The sequence below is a fragment of the Marmota marmota genome, unplaced genomic scaffold (genome assembly GCF_001458135.2).
Source record: "Marmota marmota marmota unplaced genomic scaffold, marMar, whole genome shotgun sequence".
NCBI classification, from domain to species: domain Eukaryota; kingdom Metazoa; phylum Chordata; class Mammalia; order Rodentia; family Sciuridae; genus Marmota; species Marmota marmota.
The window spans coordinates 4,754,151-4,762,832 of NW_026000057.1; positions in this window are offsets into that span (position 1 = coordinate 4,754,151).

Consider the following 8,682-nt stretch of genomic DNA (forward strand, 5'->3'; position numbering starts at 1 on the left):
TTTCTGAAAGCTGGTTTTGAAGAGCTTGGAAGAAGGAGGGCTGCAAAAAGAGGGAGTAAAACAATCAGAAACAGGGAGTAAAAAAATCAGACAGAGGGAGTAAAACAACCAGAAGCATGTAAAAATGGAGGGGGGGGGGCTGAAAATCCAGGGAGTTAGTTTGACATTGAAGGTACCTTCTGACTGAAAACGTCTTCAGAGGGAAATCTTCAATGAACAAAATGTACCACCTTAGAAACCTCTTCTATGGCTTTTGTTAGTGGATAATAATAATTTTTAAAAAACCTGCCAACTGCTGCAGCCCCACATGTTTGGTCTCACCAAGAACATCTCCAGTGATTTGCTCTCTCTTTTTGTGTTGCCAGAGAAACTGGGCCAAAGGATAGGGATAGTTATTTGGCAAGAATTTGAAGTTGCCGGAGGAATGAAGAATGAAAACAAGCAAAATTAAAATGAATCTACATCTGGGGATTTGCAGGCCACCTGTAAAGGGAAGGAATGTAGAAATTTGTGCTTATACATTTAGCACCAATTGGAATTAAACTCTTTTCTTCCGTGTTCACTGTGGCAAAACTTCATTGACTTAATGGGTTCACAACACCTAAGGGAACTACTAAGAGGTTTGGCTGTTGCAAAAAGGAGCTGAGCTTTAAGAGGAAATATTTTATATTATTGTTCTGATGATTTAGTACTTCTTTTCAGAATTATTTCTGTTCAGAATAATATTTTGAACATAAAATAATCAAATACAGCACTAGTGCTTATTTAAGAGCTAAAAAATATTCAGGGAGAAATAATTGAGAATATAAAGGTATTTTCAGGTATATGTCAAGTTTGTTGGTAAATTAGCCTCATAAATGTCCTTATTACAGGATTTCTATGTTGAAATTTTTGACTAGGACACATTGCTTAATACTTAAGCTATAAACCTAAAACAATATATTTCATTGTTCAAATGATTGGACATAAAATGCTTATACAATATCATAAACTCAAAACTTACTGTATTATGCTATCACTATTTTGTAACTACATTTTTTTTCTGGAAAAAAAAGCATAAAACTGCTATTAACTATGACCACTTGGAAACTGCATATTTCAATTACATTCTTTTATATAAAAATATTTCATAAAGATGAAACATTAAAAGCTTTTGAAAATAACCATTTGTGGATTGATCTTTGATAAACACCTACATAATGCTCATTATCTAATAAGGACATTAACCCAATAAATTTGAGCAAGAAACAACAACATGATTACATACTTATTATTTTTATAAACACATAAACATGTTATTAATGGAAATGTAGACTGCATCTGTACTTACTTGCAAATTATTTTCAGGTTGATATGGACCAATTGCTCCAAGAAATTTGTAGACTTGCCATACTACAGTTGATCCACACCTATCTCTAAGATGGCAGAAATAGTATTGGAAATTGACTGGATTGTCTTTAAAAGCAACTCAGGTCAGCATCATATTGAGACAGTAGTTTTCTTAAAAATGTCCTTTCATGAACACTGAAGAAATTTAGACTTGATAAAGGAAAATGGATTCCAAGCTGTAGTGAGGTATGGCATAAATCAATAGCCCTGACTTTTGCAATATAAATTAATAGGGCCAACAATTCTTGCTGGAAGCTGGATGTTATTTAGGATATTTCAAGTCCCCAGCAAGACCTATTTTCTAGCCTTCAGAGGCAAGATTCTTTTAAGCAAACATATTACTACTGTTTCACTGAGGACTACACATTTAACTAGAACTGTTACTAATAACTCAGTAAAGTCAGCTCTGGAGCTAGACTCCTTAATTTGGCCACTTACTTTAAGATTGGAGCAAGTTACTTAACTTTTATGTACTTCAGGTTCCTCTTCAGGAAGGCAGAGATTATAGCAGTATTTATTTCACATGATTAATATGAGGCTTAGATGAATTAATTCATATGATGTTCTTATGTGTCTAGTACATGGTGGGCCCTAAATACATATCATCGTGGTGGTAATCATCTACACCATTGTCGAGCAGAGAATGGCAAACTGTGGATCTTGAGCCAAATCTATATTTTCTGATTTGCACAATCTGAAAGCTAACAAAGGTTTTTACATATTTGAGGAGTTGTAAACATCAAAGAGAGAAGAATAGGCAGCAGAGACATATATGGCCTGTAAAATTTAAACCGTTATCTGGCTGATTAACATAAAAAGTTTACCAATCCCTTGATGAGAGGGTTCTTGTTTAATTGGGATATTTAGCCCACTTGCATTTAATGCAATTACAGATCTATGTGGGTTTAAATTGCCCCTATTACTATTTGTTTTGTTTGTTGTCTCTGGTCATTGTTCCCTATTATTAACTTTCATCTTAAGCAGGCATTTAAAAAATTCCATTGCCCCTCTTAGCTCCTATTATTCTTTTTGTTACTGGAGGATCACAACATGCATCCTTAACTTGGTGGCATTTACTGCACATTAACACTTCATCACTTCTTGAGTAGCACAAGAATGTTAGGGCACTTTAGCTTCATCTAACTCCTTGGCATCCTTATGTGCTACAGTTGTTCAATATTTTAATTCTGCTTAGGTTTATATTTACCCCTGTTAATACTTGACAATGCTCTCCAATTTTCATGAATTTTGATGCCTGTCTCTTGAGACATGTTCCTTCTTCAAGAATTCACCTTTAGAATTTCTTTGGCTATAGTTTGGTTGGTGAAAATTCTTTCAGCATTAGTCTGAGAAGTCTTTAGTTTATCTTCATTTTAAAGCAAATTTTCTCAGCTATTAGGTTATAGATTGGAAGTTACTGTATTTTAGCACTTTAGATGTATTATTCCATGTTTTTCTTGAAAAGTCTACTATAAGTCTTGTTCCTTTGAAGCTCATGTTTTTTCCTCTGGTTGTATTAAGACTTTCTCTTTCTTTTTAGTTTCAGCAGTGTTACTATGATGTGTCTGAGTATTGTTTTCTTTGTATTTATCCTGCTGGACATCCACAGAGTCTTTTGAAGCTGTGGTTCTTTTTGTGTTTTCTTCCTCTTTTCTTTCCACAATTAGTCCAAACTCATATTCTAGGCCAATAATCCTATCTCCTCCTATGTATAATTCACTGAGTTCTTAATATCAGTTATTCTTTCATTAATTTCTAGCATTTTGTGAATTACAACTGCGATCTGGTTTCTTAAGCATATTATTCATAATTATTTAGAAGTGCCTGTCTGATTATTTAAATATCTGTACCATCTATTGGGTTCATTCTATCATCTGTTGTGTTTTTTCCCCTTTGGGTTTTTGTTGTTGTTGTTGGTGGTGGTGGTTATTTGGTCCTATTTCCTGGCTTGACTGATAATTTTTCTGTAACTACTGTAAATTGTTTAAAAAACTTTCCACCTCCTGTCATGGTTCATTCAGGCAGTATAGCTTTTAAACTGGACACTGTGCCAGCCCCATACTTCCGGAGTCCTAGGCTTTGGAGTACCCTGTCTAAAATTTTCTAATTTGTCCTCCAATACCTTGGGTTGGCCAGAACCAGAACTTTGATCCAGGTGAAGCTTGCCAAGCCCAGTCTTGGTCTTGCATGGGTCCTAGATGCCAGAAGCACTTATTTTAATTTTTCCAATTCCTTTTCTATTGCCAGCAGGACTGTCTGTGCAATGCATCCCATGCCTACACTGGGACCCGTGGACCCTAGTCCCTGTTTCTCTCCTCAGCTTACTTTGAGACTTTCTACTTTACACATGAATTCAACCAGATACCCAAAGAGATCTGGGACTTGAGTCTACAGGAACATCCTAGGTTTCAAAAGGGCACACTTAAAATTCATTACTACTGCTGGACAATATAGTATTTATTTTTTTTCACATAATAGTACAAAGTTTGGCCACCAGAAAGCTGCTGACTGTCTGATTGTAGGTTATTCTTGTCACATTAAACACAGGATGAGTTCAGGATTGTGGACTCTCAGTGGTCTGCTTCTAACCTTTAGGCTTGAGCCAAGTGTCTGGGCTTGTTTACTTACTCATCTACCTTAGGCTCACAATGTTACCTCTAGTTTACAGCACTTAAGGGCAGTAGCACAGAGGGGATGGAGGACTAAACATATTTTACTATTTTCCCTTCTTCTATGGCACAAGATATGATTACATTACCCTCTTCATAGACTCTGTACCACATGTTGGGTCTGTTTTTGTCCTTTGTGTTTTTATGACAAGGCTCTAAAATGCCAATGAGTTCTTCTGAACAATGCCTTCTCTTGCCTCTGTTCTCACATAGATGTGGTCATGTCATGTTCTCCTGGATCATTTTATGCCATATTGAATGGTATATACACACACACACACACACACACACACACATATATATATATATATATATACATACATACACACACACACTCACACTATATATATATATATATGATCCTACTTACTCAAATATATATATTTGAGTAAGTAGGATCATTCTTTTTTCTGCCCATATGAGTCTTACTTATTGTCCCTACTGGTGGTGGTATGTGGAAGACAGGGGTATTAACAATATTGAAAAAATAATCACAATCCAAAAGGCAGTGATCATGTCCTAAAAATTTCAAAAGAAAATAGGATCATAAAATATATTGTTTTATCTCTATTCTATAAAACTCCAAAAAGTTAATTTAATATTAGCAGAAAACAAATTGCAAATCACATTTTCCTGCATGCTATGGATAAACTTACATTTGAGGTCACGATTGACAAAAGCATGATAAGAAATTTTGAGAGCGTTAATGGAAGCCAGTGTTGATGAGCAGCAAGATGCATGGGGGGCATCATGAACAATGATGCACTCAGCATTGAATCAATGCACATTAAATAGATGTCAGAGGCAAAGAAATCTGTATTGTACCAATACAAACAGATTTCATGGAGCTACAGTTTGCTTATGGTAGGAGACATAAAATCAGCCAGGAACAGCATCTGTAACAATAAAGAACATGAAGAAAGGGATCCTGCACTAGGATAGTAAGAGATCATTCCTGAATACTATGAAGAAAGAATGCTTACATGCATGCAAAAGACAAGTAAGTAAGTACCTCTTCTCCATCATATTCTGAATCTTCAACAATAAGTCTATCTCTCATGGACCTATGAATTTTATATTTCTTAATCAATTGTTTATGTATACAAAGCCCTGCACAACAATATTTACTAGTGGCCCCCATATCTCAAAGGTGGTCCTGCATTCAAGGTTTTGATTGAGGTCCTAGCCAGTTTCTCTCTTCATAGTCTTCATAGTTCTAACTTTTAGAGGTTTTGAATTTAGATCTTTGGCATTCCACCAACATGAATCCAAAATCTAGTAGGTGTTCTATCCCTAAGGTTACAAGACAAAGAAGATGTCATGCTTTTGTGGCCCAGCTGTCCTCCTCCCTAGCTGTCCTAGTGCCCAGACGACATGTAATATGGAAAAATACACCACGGATGTGATGCTCCTGTCTCAATCTGTTACACTAGCATGGGTGGCTGTGTAATTTCCTCTAGTTTCTCTTTGCAATGAACCACTCTGCCTGTGCCAAGTGTGGTTTGCAGCTCATGGTCTGAATTAGCAAATGTCACCTGTGGCAGGAGAAAGAGCCTTCAATCTGATCTCATTTAAATGAGGGAGGGCTCTTTCTTATCCTCAATTTTATTTATTCCAAAGTTCATTGTTTCCACAGTTCCCCAGTGTCTTAGAAAACTCACTTTTATAATTATCTTTTTCATTTTAACTGTGGTGGGAGCAATGGACTACTCAATTAGATTTAGAAATGGCATGTATATTCTTCTACAAACTGCTCCCATGGACTTCCCCCCACAAATTTGTTACCTTCTGAAGTCATGACATAGAAATAGTTACTGATCTGTATGTTCCAGTGTCCCATTCAGCTTTAGGAAGTTCTTCCAAAAATGATCCCACTATGGCTTTCAGTTGGGGTCCAAAAATTCTGAAACTATGATCCTCCCTTCTTGAGGGCTTCCTGGGTACCCAGGGGTGATTCCTTAAGAGCTTTCCAAAGCCATAGGCATACACTTATTATCTATAGACTAGTCTAGCATAGTTCCAGTACTGAGTAGGGACTCAACAAATACTTTTTTAAATTAATAACTGAGATAAACATAGAAAATCAGTTCACTTGCATGCCAATTACCTGGTAATTAAATGCAGCTTCAGCTGTGACTGAATCTAAAGTTTAGTATTTACCTGGACTTGACCATATTTGTTTTAACATTGAATGGTCATATTTTTATGAAAATCAGTATAAAGCAAATTGTTGGGCAAATTGTATAGAACACATAATTTGAAAAATTAAGTTGACAATCTGAGAAAAAGTGATTTGTATTAATTCATCAAATCCAATTGCAAATTAATTTCATGATAAAATTACTCAATTCTTCCCCGCCCCCTTGCTTTAGAGCCTCTGAGGCCATTTGGTTCTAAGTAAAATTTTAAAAAAGGAGAAGAATTTTTTGAGTCTTTTAATTTCCTCTATAATGTGTTTCATCTGAAGAAATGTTTGAACTTAAATCACTAATCTATATTCAACTAAGTAAAGTATTAAGAGATGTTAAAGAGAAAAATATGAATCACATTACTCCTGCCTTAGATTAAATCCAACCGACCGACCGACCGACCTTCTGCATATGGTTCACTGTCCATATGTTCTTTGGTTGATGGAAGAGTGTAAGTCCACAGAATGACACCAGTTCACACTTGAACCTTTGTCTTGAGATGTGAGGTGATGTGTGTTTAATTGAATCCAATTTCTAATTAAAGAACCAGGAATTGCTTTCCTGGACACTCATGGGCATAAAATCTTGTGGTGTGTTTCTGTTAAAAATGAAAATACTGTCTATATTGTCTCCTTGCCACTAGAACATAGGAGATGGCACCTCTTCCTTATCCTGCCACTGTGGGGTTTTCTTTAAAAAACAAACAAACAAACAAACAAAAAACATTTTACCTAACTGCCATTGTTTACATATATGTAGTCAAAGATTGAAATAACTGTATCTTCTTGGTATAAATCCAATCTGCATTGGGTATTGCTTTTTAAATTAAAAATGACAAGTTTACAAAATTCTCTACATATATTTCACCTAGGGAACCCAAGGAAGAGGGATCCTGCCTCTGAGAATACAAATGTTCTTGTAACTTCTTAATAAGATATCTTTTTCCTTTAAACTAGCCAAATGTGCATTCTTTTCTCTAATAAAGTTTTAGAAAGGGGAGGAGGATAAGGGATCTGATAATATATCCTTTCTTGTCCTGTGTCTCAGCAACCTTGGAAGTATCTTGGTCCAGCACTAGAGAAAGAGAAGCAATATGGATTGCATATTTAACTCATATTTAGAGGGTTATATTTGTGCAATCCCCAGTTGAATATGTGATAGTCAAAACTGGTTCCTATGTATAAGTCTGTGAGGTTTCCCACATTTCAGAGATGTACTATAAAACTTAGATGGTAAAATACCTTCTTGTGTCAATTAAATATCATTTCCAATCTATAAATATTCACTGCAGCTAGTGATAGTGAATGAGTTCAGCTGATGGATCACTTAGTTTTAGCACTTTAAATAAGAGAGGCAATGAATCTCGTATGAAGAGTATATAGCCTGATTCACATCTGGAACTATCTCTAAATCTAAATATGGCTATAATTCGGGTACTAAGAGGAATAAAAGTTCATTGTTAATAATTTGGAAGATTAAAATCTCTCAAATCAACATGCAAAACCAAAAACAAACCACTTAGTTTTTTTTTTACTGTTTTCATGCATTTACATCCTTATTTTGAATAAAAATAATTATGGTTTTATATATTTGCTTCACTTTATTTTTATTTGCTTCACTTTAAAGCATTTTCCCATGTTATTAACTTTTCTCTGAAAACATGATTATTGTGGCTATCACTGAATAGTATTGTAGCATTACAGGTTATTAACCTATTAATACTAACCTATATCACTGAATAGTATTGTAGCATTACAGGTTATTAACCTATTTCTATATTTTTGGGCATTTAGATTGTTTCCAATTTTCACAATTATAAACATTATTGTTTATTATCTTTGTGCTTTAAAAAATTGTTTTCAAAAGAAAGATTCCTAGAAGTATCAGTATAAGGAAATACACTGTTTTAAAGCATTTAATGAATTTATTTCACAGTTCCCTTCCTACCAACAAGTAGTATTTTCCTGCTATGGTTTGAATGATGGTATCTCCTCTCAAGTTTAAGTGTTGAAACTTAATAGCCAATGTGAGAGTAAGAGGTGAGTACTTAAAAGTGATAAGGGTAGTTAGAGTGATTAAGCTATGAGGGTAGAGCATGACAGTTATGAGGGCAGAGGGCATGAATGGATTAGGATCTTGATAAGAGGGTTTGGGGGAGTGGGTTCCCTTCCTCTGATCTTCCACCATGTGAGGACACAGTGCTCTTCCCCTCTGGAGGATGCAGCATCTAGAATTGTGAGAAATAAATTTCTGTTCTTCGTAAGTTCCCAGTCTCAGGTATTTTGTTATAGTAGCATAAACTAAGACATTATTCTATTGAGTTGAATATATCCTTTGGAAATATATATATCCTTGAAAGATGCACAATTTTTCATCTCTTGTGTACATGTGGATAAATGACATTATACTCTAGACCTTGTTCAACTTTTCACTCA